This window comes from Lactuca virosa, chromosome 1 (assembly GCF_052849685.1).
Source record: "Lactuca virosa cultivar CGN04683 chromosome 1, Lactuca_virosa_CGN04683_v6, whole genome shotgun sequence".
In the NCBI taxonomy this organism is placed as follows: Eukaryota; Viridiplantae; Streptophyta; class Magnoliopsida; order Asterales; family Asteraceae; genus Lactuca; species Lactuca virosa.
Window position 1 is genome coordinate 11,958,529 of NC_136426.1, and position 18,301 is coordinate 11,976,829.

Genomic DNA, 18,301 nt, shown 5'->3' on the forward strand with positions numbered 1-18,301 from the left:
TAAGAAAAATAAAAATAAATTAGTTAATTTTATTTAAAAATTGTTTTCTCAAAGAATAATGTTTACGAAAATTGGTTTTTTCTAAAACATATGTGGAAAAAGGATTAAGTAAAATATTTGTTAACCCATTATTAATGCTCTACGTTTAAATTTATTTATATATTATTAGCTTATAGATAAATAAAATTGTATTAATAATTGAAACAAAAAGAAAGTACTAAACAGTCATTAGACCTAATATAAAATTAATATTATACTTATTCTTCTAAGTGAACAAAATTATTAATTTGATTTATGTCCGATATTATCAAATAACGATCAAGTTTTTTTTCTAAGATTAGATCTTAATTAATTTTATTACATTGACATATTTGAAAATATTTATCACTAAAAGCTATAAATGAGCTACACTGTGATGACATATGAAAGGTAAGTAACATCCAAATATTCGAATTTTAATTAGAACTTCATTTGTACAAACTAATATGCTATCCAAATGTTTAACCTGCTACATATTTTTCTTGGATTTAAAGTAGAAGTCAAGTAAGAAAGTTATATCATTTCTCTAAGTGTACATCATTTGCAACATATTAAACAGTAGACTACCTTCCTTCCATAGTCTTTCCCTTTTCCCTATACCTCTAACCCCTCCATAACATTTTTGCAAATACATCCAAAATATCACTGTTACATACAAAAAAAAGTTTTTTAACAGAATACAAACTCGATGTATTGATTTAGAAGAAAAAATGCACAACCAAGATGCTATACATGCCTTATTATTCCTCAAATTGTTATAAATATCACCATACGCATATATCATTTCATTTACAAGAGGTTAGACACATAATCATTCTCCATGCAGGTCTCCTTATATTACTCAGAATAAAAAACAAATTGGGGCTTAGCTGTAGTTTAAAAAAGTGATCCCCTTATCCTCATCCACCTCGTTAACATGCTTAAAGTTGCCTTTGGTTGATCCATTGGAACCATATGGCCCTCATCATGAACCTGTTTCCATTAACCAGACCAACCATAAAACACGAATCATAAATATTTCAAAAAAACCCTAAACCCATAGATATTTCACAAAGTGTAGTCTGCCTTGAGGAAAGTGAATGGCCCATGGATTTTAAGTAAACCAGCTTCAGACCAATCAACTTCAAAAGGAACTTCAATAGATGCACCAAACTAATTCTTACATCTCAACTCCATTGCATGAACCCACCTTGAGTTACGTATCTTATACAAAAGTTTAATCAATAAAAGATTTAATTAGAAGTTATGGTGGAACATTCAAGTACTTAGTTGATACAACATTATGAAGTTGGGTGCAAATTTGCATTCCTTTCCAGATCTCAACAGAAATCTCACGTGGGTAACAAATGAAATATGTCATTACCCCTTAAACATTAAAGATATTAATCATATTACCCTTGACTCAATTGGGAATTAGGGTTTCTATATTCATAGTAATTTTTTCTTTGAGGAATTTTTACAAACAAATGGTGTTCACAAAGAATAATGGAGTTTAAAATTCATGATTTCCAACCATCAATGTAACCTAGAATATGTGTATCTTGAGTGTAAGAAACTAAAACCTTTTAGCCAAACGCCATTATCCATGAAATAAAACAACATAAAAACAAAAACCACAAAAAAATAAAGAAGCAGGAAACCTGTAAAAAAAAAAGCTTAGGTTTGCCAGCCATGGCGTTGATCAAAAATCAAGTTCGAGCTTGTAATCCTGTGACACCAAAAATTGAAAATGTTAAACGAAAAACCATAAGAGATGGTTGTATAAAAACATATCCAAGAGAAAAAGGAAACACAAACCAATACATTCAAAACGTAAGTATAAAAATATCAACCATAAATAGGATAAATAATCTGCAAAAACATGAAAAACAAAAGAATAGATAACCAATGTATAATACCCACGCGATTGCAAAGCTTCAAGGAAATCGTTCACTGATTCCAATCTGTATTTCAATTACAGATGGTTTAAATACATACCTCGATGTTGGCTACCTAATTTTTACGGTTTCGTGTAAAGAGAGAAAAAGTATGTCAAGATCAGAATATGAAGATGGCTATTAACGAACACATAAAATCGCTTTCCATTTAGCTGATAAATCTTGAAATTGTGATTTTTTAATCAAAACATAAAATTGAGACCTTGTAACAACAAAAATTAAGTAAACAATTGATTATGTGAAAAGAGATATTAGGGATTAAAAATCAAACAATAAATCGAAAAGAATGGGTGAAGAAGAGAGGAACGAAGCATTCAGGTCTTACTAAGAGATGATATATAGAGAGAGACGGAAGAGAGCAATTAGAGAGACAGAAGAAATTGAAATGAGCAATTAGAGAGACAAAAGAGATTTGGGAGAAACGATGACCGATGGTATGTAGAGAGAGAGAGAGAGAGAGAGAGAGAGAGATTAAAAAGGAGAGAGAGAAAGAACTTTACTTTTTCGGGAAACAGTGTAACCTAAATAATTTATTGCTGGAATGATTAGTCAATAATTATGATTTTTAAATAGGTATAGACTGATGTGTAATAGATTGGTGTGTGAAAAAAAACACCCTTTTTTTCTCGAGAAATCATATCCTACTTTCAGCAACATTATACCACACGCATATATGACTTGTACAATCATTTCAATCAGCTTGCACTTCCCATATTTAATATAACAAATGTATAAATAAGATCAATAGCATATAATTTTTTCGCTCAGAGTATAGCCTCAAAAGATTAGCTAATATCTTCTTCAAAAATCATGTCTTCTCCAATCTCCATAATACCCAATATATTTTGTTTCTTTTCATAGCATCAAAATGCATGGAGTAAAAATCTTTGAATGAGCTTTAGATACGCATATCATCTTCTTTTTCTCAGCAGCAGAAAAAAAAAACTTTATAAACCCGATTTTCAACAGAAAAATTGAACAAGATTGCAGCAACATTTATTCTTGAAAGCTTGAAAAAGCTTTGAATCAACACTCGAAAAATCAGAAAAACTCATCATAAGAATATCCGGTTGCGAACCCATAAATTCTTGGTAGAAAATCGAAAAATCATCAAGATAAGAGAACCGATCGGGAGTCGTTCCATTGAAATAATCGCTTAGATCTTCAATGTACGGCTTTGGTACCAATTGTTGAAGCCCATTTTGATGATCGGTGGATGCGGAATAAGAACATCTTAAGATTTAACGATCATAAAGATATAAATGAAGAACATAAGATGAGTAATTCCATAATCTTCTAGAAAAGAGGGATAAAAATAATACATAAAGAACATGGGTTGGGAGAGATGACTCTCCCTTGGTGGGAGAGATCCCACCACACACTCTCTCTCTAGAAAAACTACATTGTGCACACTCTTACATTTTACATGACCAACTTTCTCTATATATAAGGAGAGAGCAACCAAACAATACAATAAAGGGAATAAATAACCTAACTTATCGCTCATAATTTGTAGAGCATTTCCATGCTCCAACAGTATCAAAACTCAAAAAAGTGGCTTAAATTAATGAATTGAAATCATGTATATGGTTTTCTCAAGTGAATCACTATCCCTTATAAAAAATATATACATAATCAATTGCTGGAAATTTGGAGATTTTGTTACCAAATACAGAGTCGACGTTCCCAACGCACAAAGGTTATTTCAATCGGCGTTCCCAAACTTCAATCGGCGATCTACATCGTCGTTCCAATGTTCAAGAAACGTAAATTAGGTTAAGGTCGGTTTAATTTTAAAATCGCTCAATCTATCGATCCAAGACACGTTCCCCACGCGTTCGGAACAAAATCGTACCCCGATCCAGCACGCACGAACTGGAACGAGGATCATGGCAAGTATAGCGATTTATGTTACCATGGGCCTTTCTCCTGACAACATAGGAGGTCGGGGCAGCGCCTGACGTTGTTACTATTATGTTCCTAGTGAACTCAGTGCCTACTTTAGTTATGTATTCCCTTTGAGAACAAAGAGTAAAGAGAAGTTTGCGGAAGGAACGGGATAGGATTTGCATCAAGACTGGACATCTAAATTAAGAAAGATAGTTTAGTTAGTTGATTCAATCCTAAAATAATTACCCAATTTATTTTATGGCTAGGCTCCATATTTTATATTGGCTTTATGAAGATGGATATCATAATCATATCACGATTTTATTTTTGATAAATAAAATTATTTATCAATTTCAATATCTATGAAATTACTAGATCTTTTGAGATTCATTAAAACTATTTAATGACATGTTAATCTCGGATTTTCACATCCTCTATTTATGTATGGGATACTGAGATCTCCTAAATAAGATGGTGAGCCAACCATGTAAAAACGCGTGACCCCTTGATTATGTTATGGTTCTTTAATTAACGTTTCGGTTAACCACACACGCTCCGCCAACAAACCACAACCACAAGTGCCACATCATCTTCTTCTTACATCTCAAATTTATGTGTCGGTTAACCACACATGCTCCATAAATAGAAAACAAGGAATAATGTGCATTTTTCATGGGTTAGCAACTATTCACATTTCCTAATATAATTGAGACGAGAATTTTGTTTTAGTACTTAATACATTAAACTTTTAACGAAACATCGTCTTGTCAAACCCTTTCTGACAACGAAAATAAACAACAAAAAAAGCGGTGAGTGAAAAGGACACTCATTCAACGATCATTTGATAGATCATTTTCTTATACCTCTCTTATAACACGGTTTCATTAATGAGGCTTACTCTTGATTCGACTAACAATATATTTTATCTTTTAGTTTTACATATACTATATATAAAATATTATAATCATATGTAATGTGTATTTTAAACAATTTAAAAATACATGATTTAAACATATTATCCTTAATTAACTTTTAATTAATTAATTTTAAATCAATTATTTATAATTTCAAATTTCTTAGGCACATTTAATTTCCTAGTTTGATTATTCAGGTTTAACAGATTAAAACAATATTTAAAACTAGAGATACATCCTAGAATTCGAAATTATAGGCCAAACCCCGAAAAACCCTAAATCTGACTAGTGTGCGCCGCGTCCTGCGACAAACAGGTTTCTTTTGTTTTTGTTTTTTTTTTTTTGAGTTTTTTCATGTAGTGCTCATAACTAAAACCTAATGGCTCCAGTACCACTGATATGTTTTCTATGCATCTATACACTAATGTTTGGCAATAAAAGCAATTAAAATAACCCTAAGTGTACATGTAACCTAGGACATAGGTTTTACTAGTTATAACAACCTACTTTTGAAACTACAAAATAATACTAAAAAGAGAGATAATATTACTAAACTTTAAGCAAAATTGAATTTTTTTCTTGAATTCATGTATATCTTGAAAACCTTTAAAGCTTCTAGAAGGTTTTAGCATCCTAAAAAGAATTCCTATAAAGGATCACACCCAAAAGACTAAACACCAAAAAAATTAAAAGAGATGAGAAGATGCTTGCAAAACTCGAAATCTCAGAGTGCAAAGGAGCTAGGATCAAAATTAATGAAGTTTAGAAGGGTCTATTTATAGATGAGTAAACTTGCAGAGAAAGCAGATTTGAATTAATAAAATAATCAGATTTAATCTGAATTCAAATCTCTGCCTTATCAATAGTTGTGAACGAAAATCCTAAAGGGATTTATCCCTTCAAATTCGTCCAACCCTTCTAGGGTTCGAAAACATTACAATTGCTCAACTATTGAACAATAAATATTCAGTCCTTCTAATTAATTTATCAACCCATGATAAATTAATAAAACTATTTATCTCACTCTCTTAAATCTTTTTCTAATTATTTTAAGGGAAACCCTAAAAGGACTTTGTTATTATTCCCAAAGTTATACCAATTAGTAATGACACTGGACATCCATTTCCAACAGTTTATTCACTTGAACACATATGTCGTCAAATACACTTTTTGGGTGTACTATATGTAACGTTCCAAAATTCAAGACCAAATATTTTTATTTTAAAATAAGCAATTATAAAAACCATTAATCTGAAAACATCAATAATGCCATCCATATCGAAACCAATAAGCCAATAGCCAAATCATGACATAAGAAAACAACATCAGAGTGTAATTTCCATGGATCTCAGGTGCGGAAAACATAGTATGATGCGCTGCGATCATGCCGACTCCTTTCCATTTGAAGAAGAAGTACCTGAAACCAAAAGTGTAAACCGTAAGCACGAAGCTTACAGAGTTCCCCCATCATACCACATACCATACAATAAACATACTGCCTAGCATATCCGGGTGCTGGCCTACCCCTTCGGTCACTTTCAACCGATAATCATTGAGCATATTTGGGTTCCGGTCTACCCCTTCGATCTCTTTCAACTGGATATTTCCTAGCATACCTGGGTGCTGGCCTACCCCTTCGGTCTCTTTCAACTGGTAACCGCCTAGCATATCTGGGTGTTGGCCTACGCCTTTGGTCCTTTCGACCGGTTACATGGACTATTTCACCCCTACCACTATCACATAATATCCTAGCATATAAACGCATAGATCACATACTTCCTAGCATATCTGGTTGCTGGTCTACCCCTTCGGTCCTTTCGACCGGTTACGGGGACTATTTCACCCCTACTACCACTATCACATAACATCATACCATACTAGCACATAGAACATAACAAATAGTGGCATACCAGACAATTATCACAAAGACAATCATCCAACTGTCAACACCTACTAGCAGGCTGACATTGGTGCCATAGATCCATTTTTTACAGGAAGGCAACTCACCTAGCACTGTTGAACTTCACTGCAAGAAATCCTTAGCTGCTGCCCTGGCAACTCCTCGAACTATCAATACCAAAATATCACCCACTTAGCAATTGGGTCCCAAACCAAGATCCATAATCCATACTTGGGGTAAAATGACCATTTTAACCCTGGCCCAACAAGATCCATACTAAGGCCCAAGTTCAAAACCAACAAGGTCCCAAAACTGTAAAATCCATAGAGGTCCACCAATGGTTCAATTTTCCAAATTGATCCCAATCCCATATGGGTCTTATCCTAAGCCCATATTCACCTCTAATACGAATGAGGTAATCTCAAACACTCATTTGGAAAAACTTGGTCAAAAGCATAATTCAAAGGTCAAAGTCAACGCTTCGAGTTGACTCAACTCGTCGAGTTTGACCTTTAACTCGTCGAGTTCCCATGAATCACAGAGTCGTGAAATCGCGACCCAACTCGTTGAGTTCTCCTCCTACTCGCCGAGTTCTTTCCTATAATAGAATCGAGACGTTTCAATACAACTCTTCAAGTCCTTCCTTGAACTCGTCGAGTTCTTCAATCTTTAGAAACCAATAAAACCTTAGCCAACTCGTCGAGTCTTCTCATCGACTCGCCGAGTTTCCTCAGTAATCAGAAAGGCCGGGGGACCACGACCCAACTCGCCGAGTTGGATAAACAACTCCTCGAGTTTCTTTAGTCTTAACCCATTCAGTCACTTCCAATCGAGTCCAATGCTTCCAAACCATAGATCTGGTCCCCTAGAGCTGAGATACCACGTAAAGTTGCTAACTTTACGTCCATGCAAGGTATCAAGAGGCTAAAAACACCAAAACTAAGCATCATAAGAGTTCTAGAGCATGGAGAAGGGCCAAGACTTGATAAAGCTGGCAACTTTAAGTCTCATAGGCCATGAAATTCCTAGATCTGAAGTCATAACTTCATGGCATGCTCAAGTCCAAGAATGACACCAAAATAAGCTACTAAAGGCCATAAACTTCTCAATGAAGAGATCTAGCAAATGAATAGTCAAGGTGTCGACTTTATACCTTAATATGTCTGCCTCAACAGAGAAATCCCTGGATCCAAGCTTCTCCCTTCCACTAAGCATCACCAACTTCAACTCCTTCAATAAAACATCAAAGAAACACTCTCTATGGACTCACAACACTCAAAAATGGCCTTAGGATCTCGAGGTTAGGGTTTTGGTCGATGGAGGCTGGAAATGAGACCAAACCCTAGAGCTTAAGTTGTTTAAATAGGGTGCAAAATCCCGATTTTAGGGTTTCCCAAACCACGACCAACTCGTCGAGTTGGTCCCTTCTAAGTCGTCGAGTTGATCTTCGAAAATGCGCGAGACCCATAATTCCTACTCGTCGAGTTTATGCCTTAAACCCGACGATTTGACCTTTAAAAATGAGGTTTTATATTCCATAATTAACTTTTATAAATTTCGGGTGTTACAACTCTCTCCCACTTAGTTTTGATTTCATCCTCGAAATCGCTCATTGTTAATACTTACGCCAACACAATCAAATTGATGACCATGATCAGAAATTTTACGCATAAAATAACCTTCTCAAGGCAACCGAAACTCGAACCGAAACTTCTATCTTGGAAATACATCCAACCTTCAACCCTTGGAAGCCACTTCTACCTTCTGAGACCAGAAAGCTACCATATCTGACTTCCCGACAGCTCGCCCGTGCTGAAACCACTACTGCGAAACTCTCAACGCGTTGCAGACTAATCATAACACTTCCAGTAATGATCCATCCAGATCTGCCGAACCGTCCTCAGAATAGCTCCCCGAGCCCGATGAAGAACGAATCCTCAAACCCTCAAATAGAAACCGACCCACTTATCTGGAATTCGAAACCTAAGTCTCAATGGTCTGACTCCCTGTCAGACCCCAAACACCGAACTGCCACCAAGCCATCCTCACAGAGTCTTGCACCACCAAGCCATCCTCACAGAGTCTTGCACCACACAAAATGCTTCATAATACGAATCCTCCCTCCAACTTCCATTCTCGCAGAACCACTGAACTCTAACCGAACACAACCCATGCGAAAATGCAATTCCCTTGAACATCCAATGACCAAACTGATGGGTTTTGAGCATTCTAACACTCCTATGGTGTACATGCAACCCTAGAAACCTTGGATCTATGTTTGACTAAGATACATGCAAATAATTATTTTTCCAAGGTTCTTATCCTAACTAGCATGGCATGGGGTACTTGAATAAAATAAAACTAGTAGAATTACTTACCTTGTAGTAGTAGTTGATTGCTTGGAGTTTGAGAGCCTAGCACCAATAATGTGGATGCCTCAAATGGAAGTCACAAATCACCACAAACTTGGAAACTTGAGAGAATAGTCACAAACTTCTTGAAATCGGCCCTCTTGGTTTACACACATCAACTAGTATTATTTCAAGAACCAAAGCCTCCTTCATATAGTGTGGTGGATTAGGGTTACATCCATGTAAACCCTAATACCCATGTATTTTCATTTCCATGAGATCCATGAGTTAAAGCTCCATGGAGTATCCATGGACTTTCCATGCAAGCCTAGCCCATTCCAAATAAGCATTAGCCCACACTATATAAATACAAGAGCCCATATTTAATTAGTCATACTTTTGATCTCTAAATTAATTATAGATCAACACTAATTAAATAATATGATTTTATATTAATATATTAGAACTTATAATATATTAATAAATCATAACTTATACTATTCTCAAAAGATTATCCGTAAATTGTTCGGGTGAAGTGCAATCCAAATGGACCATGCCGGGTCGGGTCAAGTACATACCAAATATAGTTATGGACTTAGAAACTATCTCCAACAGTCTCCCACTTGGATAAGTCTAATAACTATAGTTGCAAGTATGACTTCAGGAACCGATCAGCAATCGTAGCTCTTAAAACTCTGTTGAACTATGAAGCGCCATTTTAGATAAGTGATCATATAATCCTCTGTTCTAGATATCAGCCGGACAAATACATGGAACATGGTCTTGCTTATTGTCCAACATTTGTTTCCCGATTTTCGATTTGTTTGACATAGAACTTAACTGAACACATCAATTTAGTTCTGACCGGGCACGGTACATAGGTCAAAACAAAATCATCGAGGGGCCCAGATATCGCTTCTAATCCTAGAAGGAACAGATAAACTTCGACTCATATGTTTGCTCTACTACTTGTTGAACTACACACAAAGGCACGGTTTATAACATCGAGTTACCAATGCGTTTTCGTGCAATCAGTGCATAACCAACTCATAGGCAACAAATCATATCTCTAGGTTTGAAGACTTATATGATATTACCGTCTCACGATCACTCGAGATAAATTCCATGAAGTGATACAAGTGAGCATGGGTTGAATCCAATACTCAGAACTTATGAGCACTCATGAGTGTTGTAGCCCCACTTTGTCTAACATCTTAGACCTCTACAAGCCAACCCATGACAGTCTTGATTCATATCTACTTCCAACATATGACCGACTGTGGAGAGTTTGAATAATATGATATAAACCATAACATAATTATTCTGGAAGTCAAAACATGCAAAAAGAAATAATAGTAAACGATTGACAAGAGATAGCAACACTTTACTCATAAATAACAGCTTTTATTTATCATCAAATGTCAATTACATTTTACAAATTTCAAGATTATCTAACTACTAAAACTAATATCATCCTTCAGCCCTATGCTCCGAGCATGCTGGAGATGCTTAGCCCGAGTCAGTCCCTTCATGAGGGGATCTGCTGGGTTCTCATCCGATGATACCCTCTTTGCCACGAGGATTCCTTCTTCTATTCGATGTCTGATGAAGTGATATTTTCTGTCAGTGTGTCTGGATCTCCCATGATCTCTTGGTTCCTTGGCTAAGGCAACCGCACTATTGCTGTCACAGAAAATCTCCATTGGCTCCTTTATAGCTGGTACAACTCCAAGGTCTCCGATGAAGTTCTTTAGCCATATAGCCTCCTTTGCTGCCTCGCTTGCTGCTATATACTTTGATTCACAAGTGGAATCAGCCACTGACTCCTGCTTGAAACTTTTCCAAGTAATTGCCCCTCCGTTTAGAGTAAAGACCCAGCCCGACTGAGAGCGGAAATTATCCCTGTCAGTCTGAAATCTAGCATCACTTTACCCTACAACTCTCAAGTCCTCACTGCCACCGAGGGTAAGGACCCGGTCCTTAGTCCTCCGTAGGTACTTGAGGATATTCTTTACCGCAGTCCAGTGTGCCTTGCCAGGGTTCCCCTGATACCTGCTAACCATGCTCAAAGCAAAGGCTACATCAGGTCGAGTACACGTCATAGCATACATGATCGATCCTACAGCTGAAGCATAAGGTATTCGACTCATTTCTGCTATCTTAGCCTCAGTACTAGGGCTTTGTGTCTTACTCAATCTGGCGTTACTCTGGATGGGTAACTCTCCTTTCTTGGAGTTATGCATGTTGAACCTTTTCAACACTTTGTCCACATAGGTGCTTTGACTAAGTCCAATTAGTCTTTTACTCCTGTTTCTCAAAAAATCCTTATCCCTAGGATATAGGCAGCTTCTCCAAGGTCCTTCATAGCGAAACACTTCCCAAGCCAGGACTTTACTTCCTGCAGGGTTGGGATGTCATTTCCTATGAGTAGTATGTCATCCACATATAGTACCAAAAAGCTGACTATACTCCCACTAGCCTTGATATAGACACAAGATTCATCTTCACTCCTTGAAAAGCCAAATTCTTTGACTTTCTCATCAAAGCAAAGATTCCATCTGCGAGGTGCCTGTTTTAATCCATAAATGGATTTCTCGAGCTTACACACTCTACTGGGGTACTCTGTACTGACAAAACCCTCTGGCTGAACCATGTAAACATCTTCAGCCAACTTTCCATTAAGGAAAGCGGTTTTGACATCCATTTGCCATATTTCATAATCATGAAATGCAACAATGGCTAACAGAACCCTAATAGACTTAATCTTGGCCACTGGTGAAAAGGTCTCATCATAATCAACTCCTGGAGTTTGAGAATAACCCTTTGCAACCAGTCGTGCCTTATAAGTGTGTACATTACCATCCATGTCGGTCTTCTTCTTGAAGATCCATTTGCACCCAACTATCTTACGATCAGGTACATTGTCAACCAAGTTCCAAACTTGATTGTCATACATGGACTGTATCTCGCTATCCATAGCCTCTTTCCATTTAGCAGCCTCAGGGCCTGTCATGGCTTCCGTGTAGCTGTTAGGCTCATCCAGATTTACCAGTGTGTTATCACTGATAAGTGTCTCACCTTCTGCAGTAATGTGAAAACCATAATAATGCTCAGGTGCATTCCTAACTCTGGTGGAATGCCTTAGAGGTATAGATTCTTCAGTCGGCTCAATAGGAGTTTCCTCCTCAGGTTGAGGGCTAGGGTTTGAGGTTCCTTCACCACTTGACTCTTGAATTTCCTCAAGGTCAATTTGCCTCCCACTGTCTCCTTGGCTCATGAATTCTCTCTCTCGAAAGAATCCTCTTCTTGCTACAAAGACCACATTATCACTGGGTCTGTACAAGATGTAACCAAAGGATTTCTGTGGGTAGCCGATGAAAATACACCTTTCGCTTCGGGGTTTGAGCTTATCGTGAGTCTCGCGTCTCACGAAAGCCTCGCAACCCCAAATCTTGATGTGGTCTAGATTGGGAACTTTTCCAGTCCACACCTCGTGAGGTGTTTTTGTTGGAGATAGTGTCTAAGTCCATAACTATATTTGGTATGTACTTGACCCGATCCGGCATGGTCCATTTGGGTTGCACTTCACCCGAACAATTTACGGATAATCTTTTGAGAATAGTATAAGTTATGATTTATTAATATATTATAAGTTCTAATATATTAATATAAAATCATATTATTTAATTAGTGTTGATCTATAATTAATTTAGAGATCAAAAGTATGACTAATTAAATATGGGCTCTTGTATTTATATAGTGTGGGCTAATGCTTATTTGGAATGGGCTAGGCTTGCATGGAAAGTCCATGGATACTCCATGGAGCTTTAACCCATGGATCTCATGGAAATGAAAATACATGGGTATTAGGGTTTACATGGATGTAACCCTAATCCACCACACTATATAAATGAGGCTTTGGTTCTTGAAATAATACTAGTTGATGTGTGTAAACCAAGAGGGCCGATTTCAAGAAGTTTGTGACTATTCTCTCAAGTTTCCAAGTTTGTGGTGATTTGTGACTTCCATTTGAGGCATCCACATTATTGGTGCTAGGCTCTCAAACTCCAAGCAATCAACTACTACTACAAGGTAAGTAATTCTACTAGTTTTATTTTATTCAAGTACCCCATGCCACGCTAGTTAGGATAAGAACCTTGGAAAAATAATTATTTGCATGTATCTTAGTCAAACATAGATCCAAGGTTTCTAGGGTTGCATGTACACCATAGGAGTGTTAGAATGCTCAAAACCCATCAGTGGTATCAGAGCCTGGTTTGTTTATTTGATACTTGATGCAAAAAAAAAAAAAAAAAAAACTTGAAAATCGAAGTTTTGTTCAAAAGCTCGTATCAAAATTTCAAGTTTTGTATATGTACTTACGATTCTTGAAATTTTTGATATGAACATTCATAAACATATGAGTTTAGAAGATCATAGAAATTATATGCTAATAATTGATTAGATTAATTCTTGATCTTTATGTGTTTTAATGGAGTCCATAACTAGTTTTTAAGTTATGGATAACCAAAAGTCACATTTATAAATAACCATTAAAAGAACACATAGGTTACAAAAAATGAAGAGCATTCATTTTTAATAACCATTAACTCATAAGTTATGAGAAATGAAAAGTTTTGAAAGTTTACAAAACTTGCCCTCAAGTTTTGGAACATGTAAAGTCATATTAAAAACTTTAGTTCCAACCCCTATAATTTTAAAAGTTAAAATTCAACCCTTATACTTTATAATATTATAAGTTTAATAATATTTATATATGTATAAGATCAAGTCGTCTTACCGCTAGTACGCCTCATTCACGAAGCCGGTCTATAAGGGGGGTATAAGGTTGTTGCCTATAAAATGGCAACCTAATGGGTGTCCACTCTCACCCACCGCTTCCTTGATCGGTGGAGGGTCGTTAGCCGAACGGGTAGGACAAGGACTTATAAATTCTCATTAAAAGTATAATGATAATACTAAAGTAACTAAACTTTATTGAATTCCCAATCTTAGTTATTTTAGGAAAATGTGCATAAGGTGTTAATCCATGAAATTACACTTTACACTTTGTTTAAGTCGTTAGTGGAGCGTGTATGGTTAACCGGCACACTAACTTGAACTTAACAAGGTAGGTAAAGGGTGACTTAATGTTTATCATAGTATCGATGGAGCGTGTGTGGTTAACCGGCACATCGATTGAGGGGTAATACATTAAGGGTACCAAGTAATTTGCATGGTTACTTCACACCTTGTTTTGTGATCCTCGGCATCCCAGTCACAAAACTTGAAGGGCACACTCGAGATTGAAACATGCAATTGAAGAAAGTTCAATGAATCTCAAAGAATCTAGGAGTTTCTAAACCAATTAAAACCTAATTAAATATTTCGTTTTTCATGGTGGAAATTGGTGAATCGTCATTCACCTACCTTCAAATATCTTATAGCTTAGATTACGGCATCCCTCTTCTAAGTTATAAAATATTGTGTTGGGTCCTAGCCTTAATATTACATTTGGGTGTTTTGTTAAGGACTATCTCTATATCTAATCTAATCTATTCCCTCTTCTTTTCATATGTCTTCCAATAAAAATGCTTCTGGCTCAAACCCTACTAGCTCCTTCTCTCTCATGAATCTTTGTGGGAGTGTCATCTTTGATGGGTCCAACTTTACAGATTGGATCAGAAACATCAGGATGGTCACTCGGTATGAGAACAAAGAATATGTTCTCGACAAGGAGCGGAAGGTACCCAAGCCAACTGCTACTCCTGAAGAGCTTGTTGAATATGAGGTACATGAAAGAGATGCTACAAAAATGGCATGCATCATGATGGCCACCATGACAGCCGAGCTCCAAATGTCCTATGAGGACTATTATCCTTTTGAGATGCACCAGGTCTTGATGGACCGCTACCATCAAAGTGCTCGTCAAGAGCGATATGAAATAATCTCCTCCATGATAACAATCCGAATGAAGGATGGTGAACCCATCACGGGCCACATGCAGAAAATGCAAAGGTATGTGGACAGTTTACTGAAGCTGAATGTGAACTTCCCTGAGGAGTTAGCAATAGACATCATTTTGCACTCCTTGCCATCGTGTTATGATCAATTCCGCATGACATATCACATGAACAAGGAAGAAGTCACCCTCAACAAACTTCAAGAACTCTTGAAGACCGCCGAAAATGGTCTAAAGGGTAAGTCGGTTGTTACTACTCCTACTCCTACTCCAACTGCGGCCAATGTCTTGGCAATCGGGCATGGCAAAGGGAAGAAGAGAAAGAACCCTTCTAAGGGTACCAAGGGTAAGACCCTTGAAGGCTCCTCTTCAAGCAAAACCAAGAAAGGTTTTGTCACTCCTTCTCCTAACCCTAATGAGGCTGAATGCTTCTATTGCCATGAAAAGTCGCACTGGAAGCGAAACTGCCCAAAGTACCAGCAAGATTTGAAGGATGGGAAAGTAAAACCCAACCATGCAGGTATATACAATATATTGTCTAATAACTCACCTCATTCTAAGTCTTGGGTCCTTGATACAGGTTGTGGTATTCACATATGTTGTGATTTGCAGGGACTAAAAAGAAGTGAGAATGTGGAGCAGGGAAAGATAAACTTAATCATGGGAAACAGGAAAGCTTCACCTGTCACCAAGATAGGAGTTTATTCCTTAGTGCTAAATAGTGGGTTTACATTAGATTTGAATAAATGTTATTATTCGCCAGAAATGGCAAGAAATGTTATTTCCTTTCATGCATTGTATAAACAAGGTTTTACCTTTTATTTTGATAATAATAATGGTAGTATTGATGCTTTCTTTAATAATGTTCTTTATTTTAAAGCATTACCTTGTGATGGCGTGTATGAAATTGTATCTGTTGTAGATAATCTAGGAAATAATGTATTGTGTATTAACTCTTCCACTAGCTTAGATAAAGCATCCTTATGGCATTGTCGTCTTGGACATGTAAGCAAGAAACGCATATGCCAACTCCAAAAGAATGGAGTCTTGGAGTCATTTGACCTAAAGTCAGATGATAGTTGTGAATCTTGTTTGCTTGGTAAAATGACAAAGTCACCTTTTACTGGCACTTGTGCTAGGGGTGAAGGTTTGTTAGACCTCATACACACGGATGTGTGTGGACCCTTCAGAACTGCCACAAGAGATGCTAATCGGTTCTATGTGACTTTTACTGATGATTTTAGTAGATATGGATATGTCTACCTAATCAAGCATAAGTCAGAAACCTTTGAGAAATTCAAAGAGTTTAAGAAAGAAGTAGAGAATCAGTTGGGCAGGAACATTAAGATGCTTCGATCCGATCGTGGTGGTGAGTATCTTAGTACTGAGTTCCTTGACCATCTTAAGGAATGTGGGATTGTCTCACAATTGACACCTCCTAGGACACCACAGTTGAATGGTGTAGCTGAGAGGCGCAATCAGACCTTGTTGGACATGGTTCGTTCCATGATGAGTCGAGCTTCGCTACCAATCTCATTTTGGGGGTATGCCTTAGAGATTGCCGCCCATATCCTTAATCTAGTCCCTACAAAGAAGGTTGCCAAAACGCCTCACGAGTTGTGGACTGGAAAAGTTCCCAATCTAGACCACATCAAGATTTGGGGTTGCGAGGCTTTCGTGAGACGCGAGACTCACGATAAGCTCGAACCCCGAAGCGAAACTGCCCAAAGTACCAGCAAGATTTGAAGGATGGGAAAGTAAAACCCAACCATGCAGGTATATACACTATATTATCTAATAACTCACCTCATTCTAAGTCTTGGGTCCTTGATACAGGTTGTGGTATTCACATATGTTGTGATTTGCAGGGACTAAAAAGAAGTGAGAATGTGGAGCAGGGAAAGATAAACTTGATCATGGGAAACAGGAAAGCTTCACCTGTCACCAAGATAGGAGTTTATTCCTTAGTGCTAAATAGTGGGTTTACATTAGATTTGAATAAATGTTATTATTCGCCAGAAATGGCAAGAAATGTTATTTCCTTTCATGCATTGTATAAACAAGGTTTTACCTTTTATTTTGATAATAATAATGGTAGTATTGATGCTTTCTTTAATAATGTTCTTTATTTTAAAGCATTACCTTGTGATGGCGTGTATGAAATTGTATCTGTTGTAGATAATCTAGGAAATAATGTATTGTGTATTAACTCTTCCACTAGCTTAGATAAAGCATCCTTATGGCATTGTCGTCTTGGACATGTAAGCAAGAAACGCATATGCCAACTCCAAAAGAATGGAGTCTTGGAGTCATTTGACCTAAAGTCAGATGATAGTTGTGAATCTTGTTTGCTTGGTAAAATGACAAAGTCACCTTTTACTGGCACTTGTGCTAGGGGTGAAGGTTTGTTAGACCTCATACACACGGATGTGTGTGGACCCTTCAGAACTGCCACAAGAGATGCTAATCGGTTCTATGTGACTTTTACTGATGATTTTAGTAGATATGGATATGTCTACCTAATCAAGCATAAGTCAGAAACCTTTGAGAAATTCAAAGAGTTTAAGAAAGAAGTAGAGAATCAGTTGGGCAGGAACATTAAGATGCTTCGATCCGATCGTGGTGGTGAGTATCTTAGTACTGAGTTCCTTGACCATCTTAAGGAATGTGGGATTGTCTCACAATTGACACCTCCTAGGACACCACAGTTGAATGGTGTAGCTGAGAGGCGCAATCAGACCTTGTTGGACATGGTTCGTTCCATGATGAGTCGAGCTTCGCTACCAATCTCATTTTGGGGGTATGCCTTAGAGATTGCCGCCCATATCCTTAATCTAGTCCCTACAAAGAAGGTTGCCAAAACGCCTCACGAGTTGTGGACTGGAAAAGTTCCTAATCTAGACCACATCAAGATTTGGGGTTGCGAGGCTTTCGTGAGACGCGAGACTCACGATAAGCTCGAACCCCGAAGCGAAACTGCCCAAAGTACCAGCAAGATTTGAAGGATGGGAAAGTAAAACCCAACCATGCAGGTATATACACTATATTATCTAATAACTCACCTCATTCTAAGTCTTGGGTCCTTGATACAGGTTGTGGTATTCACATATGTTGTGATTTGCAGGGACTAAAAAGAAGTGAGAATGTGGAGCAGGGAAAGATAAACTTGATCATGGGAAACAGGAAAGCTTCACCTGTCACCAAGATAGGAGTTTATTCCTTAGTGCTAAATAGTGGGTTTACATTAGATTTGAATAAATGTTATTATTCGCCAGAAATGGCAAGAAATCTTATTTCCTTTCATGCAT

At 37.2% G+C, this 18,301-nt stretch overlaps 1 long non-coding RNA gene across 1 annotated transcript; it reads right to left on the reverse strand.

Annotated features, from left to right (window-relative positions):
- Positions 1–791: 791 nt before the first annotated feature.
- Positions 792–2,297, reverse strand: LOC145103748 (uncharacterized). Its single transcript, XR_013706834.1, has 3 exons — positions 1,938–2,297; positions 1,680–1,747; positions 792–1,011 (listed from the first exon to the last, which is right to left on the reverse strand). It is a non-coding gene; the product is annotated as an uncharacterized LOC145103748 (long non-coding RNA).
- Between the last annotated feature and the right edge of the window lie 16,004 nt (positions 2,298–18,301).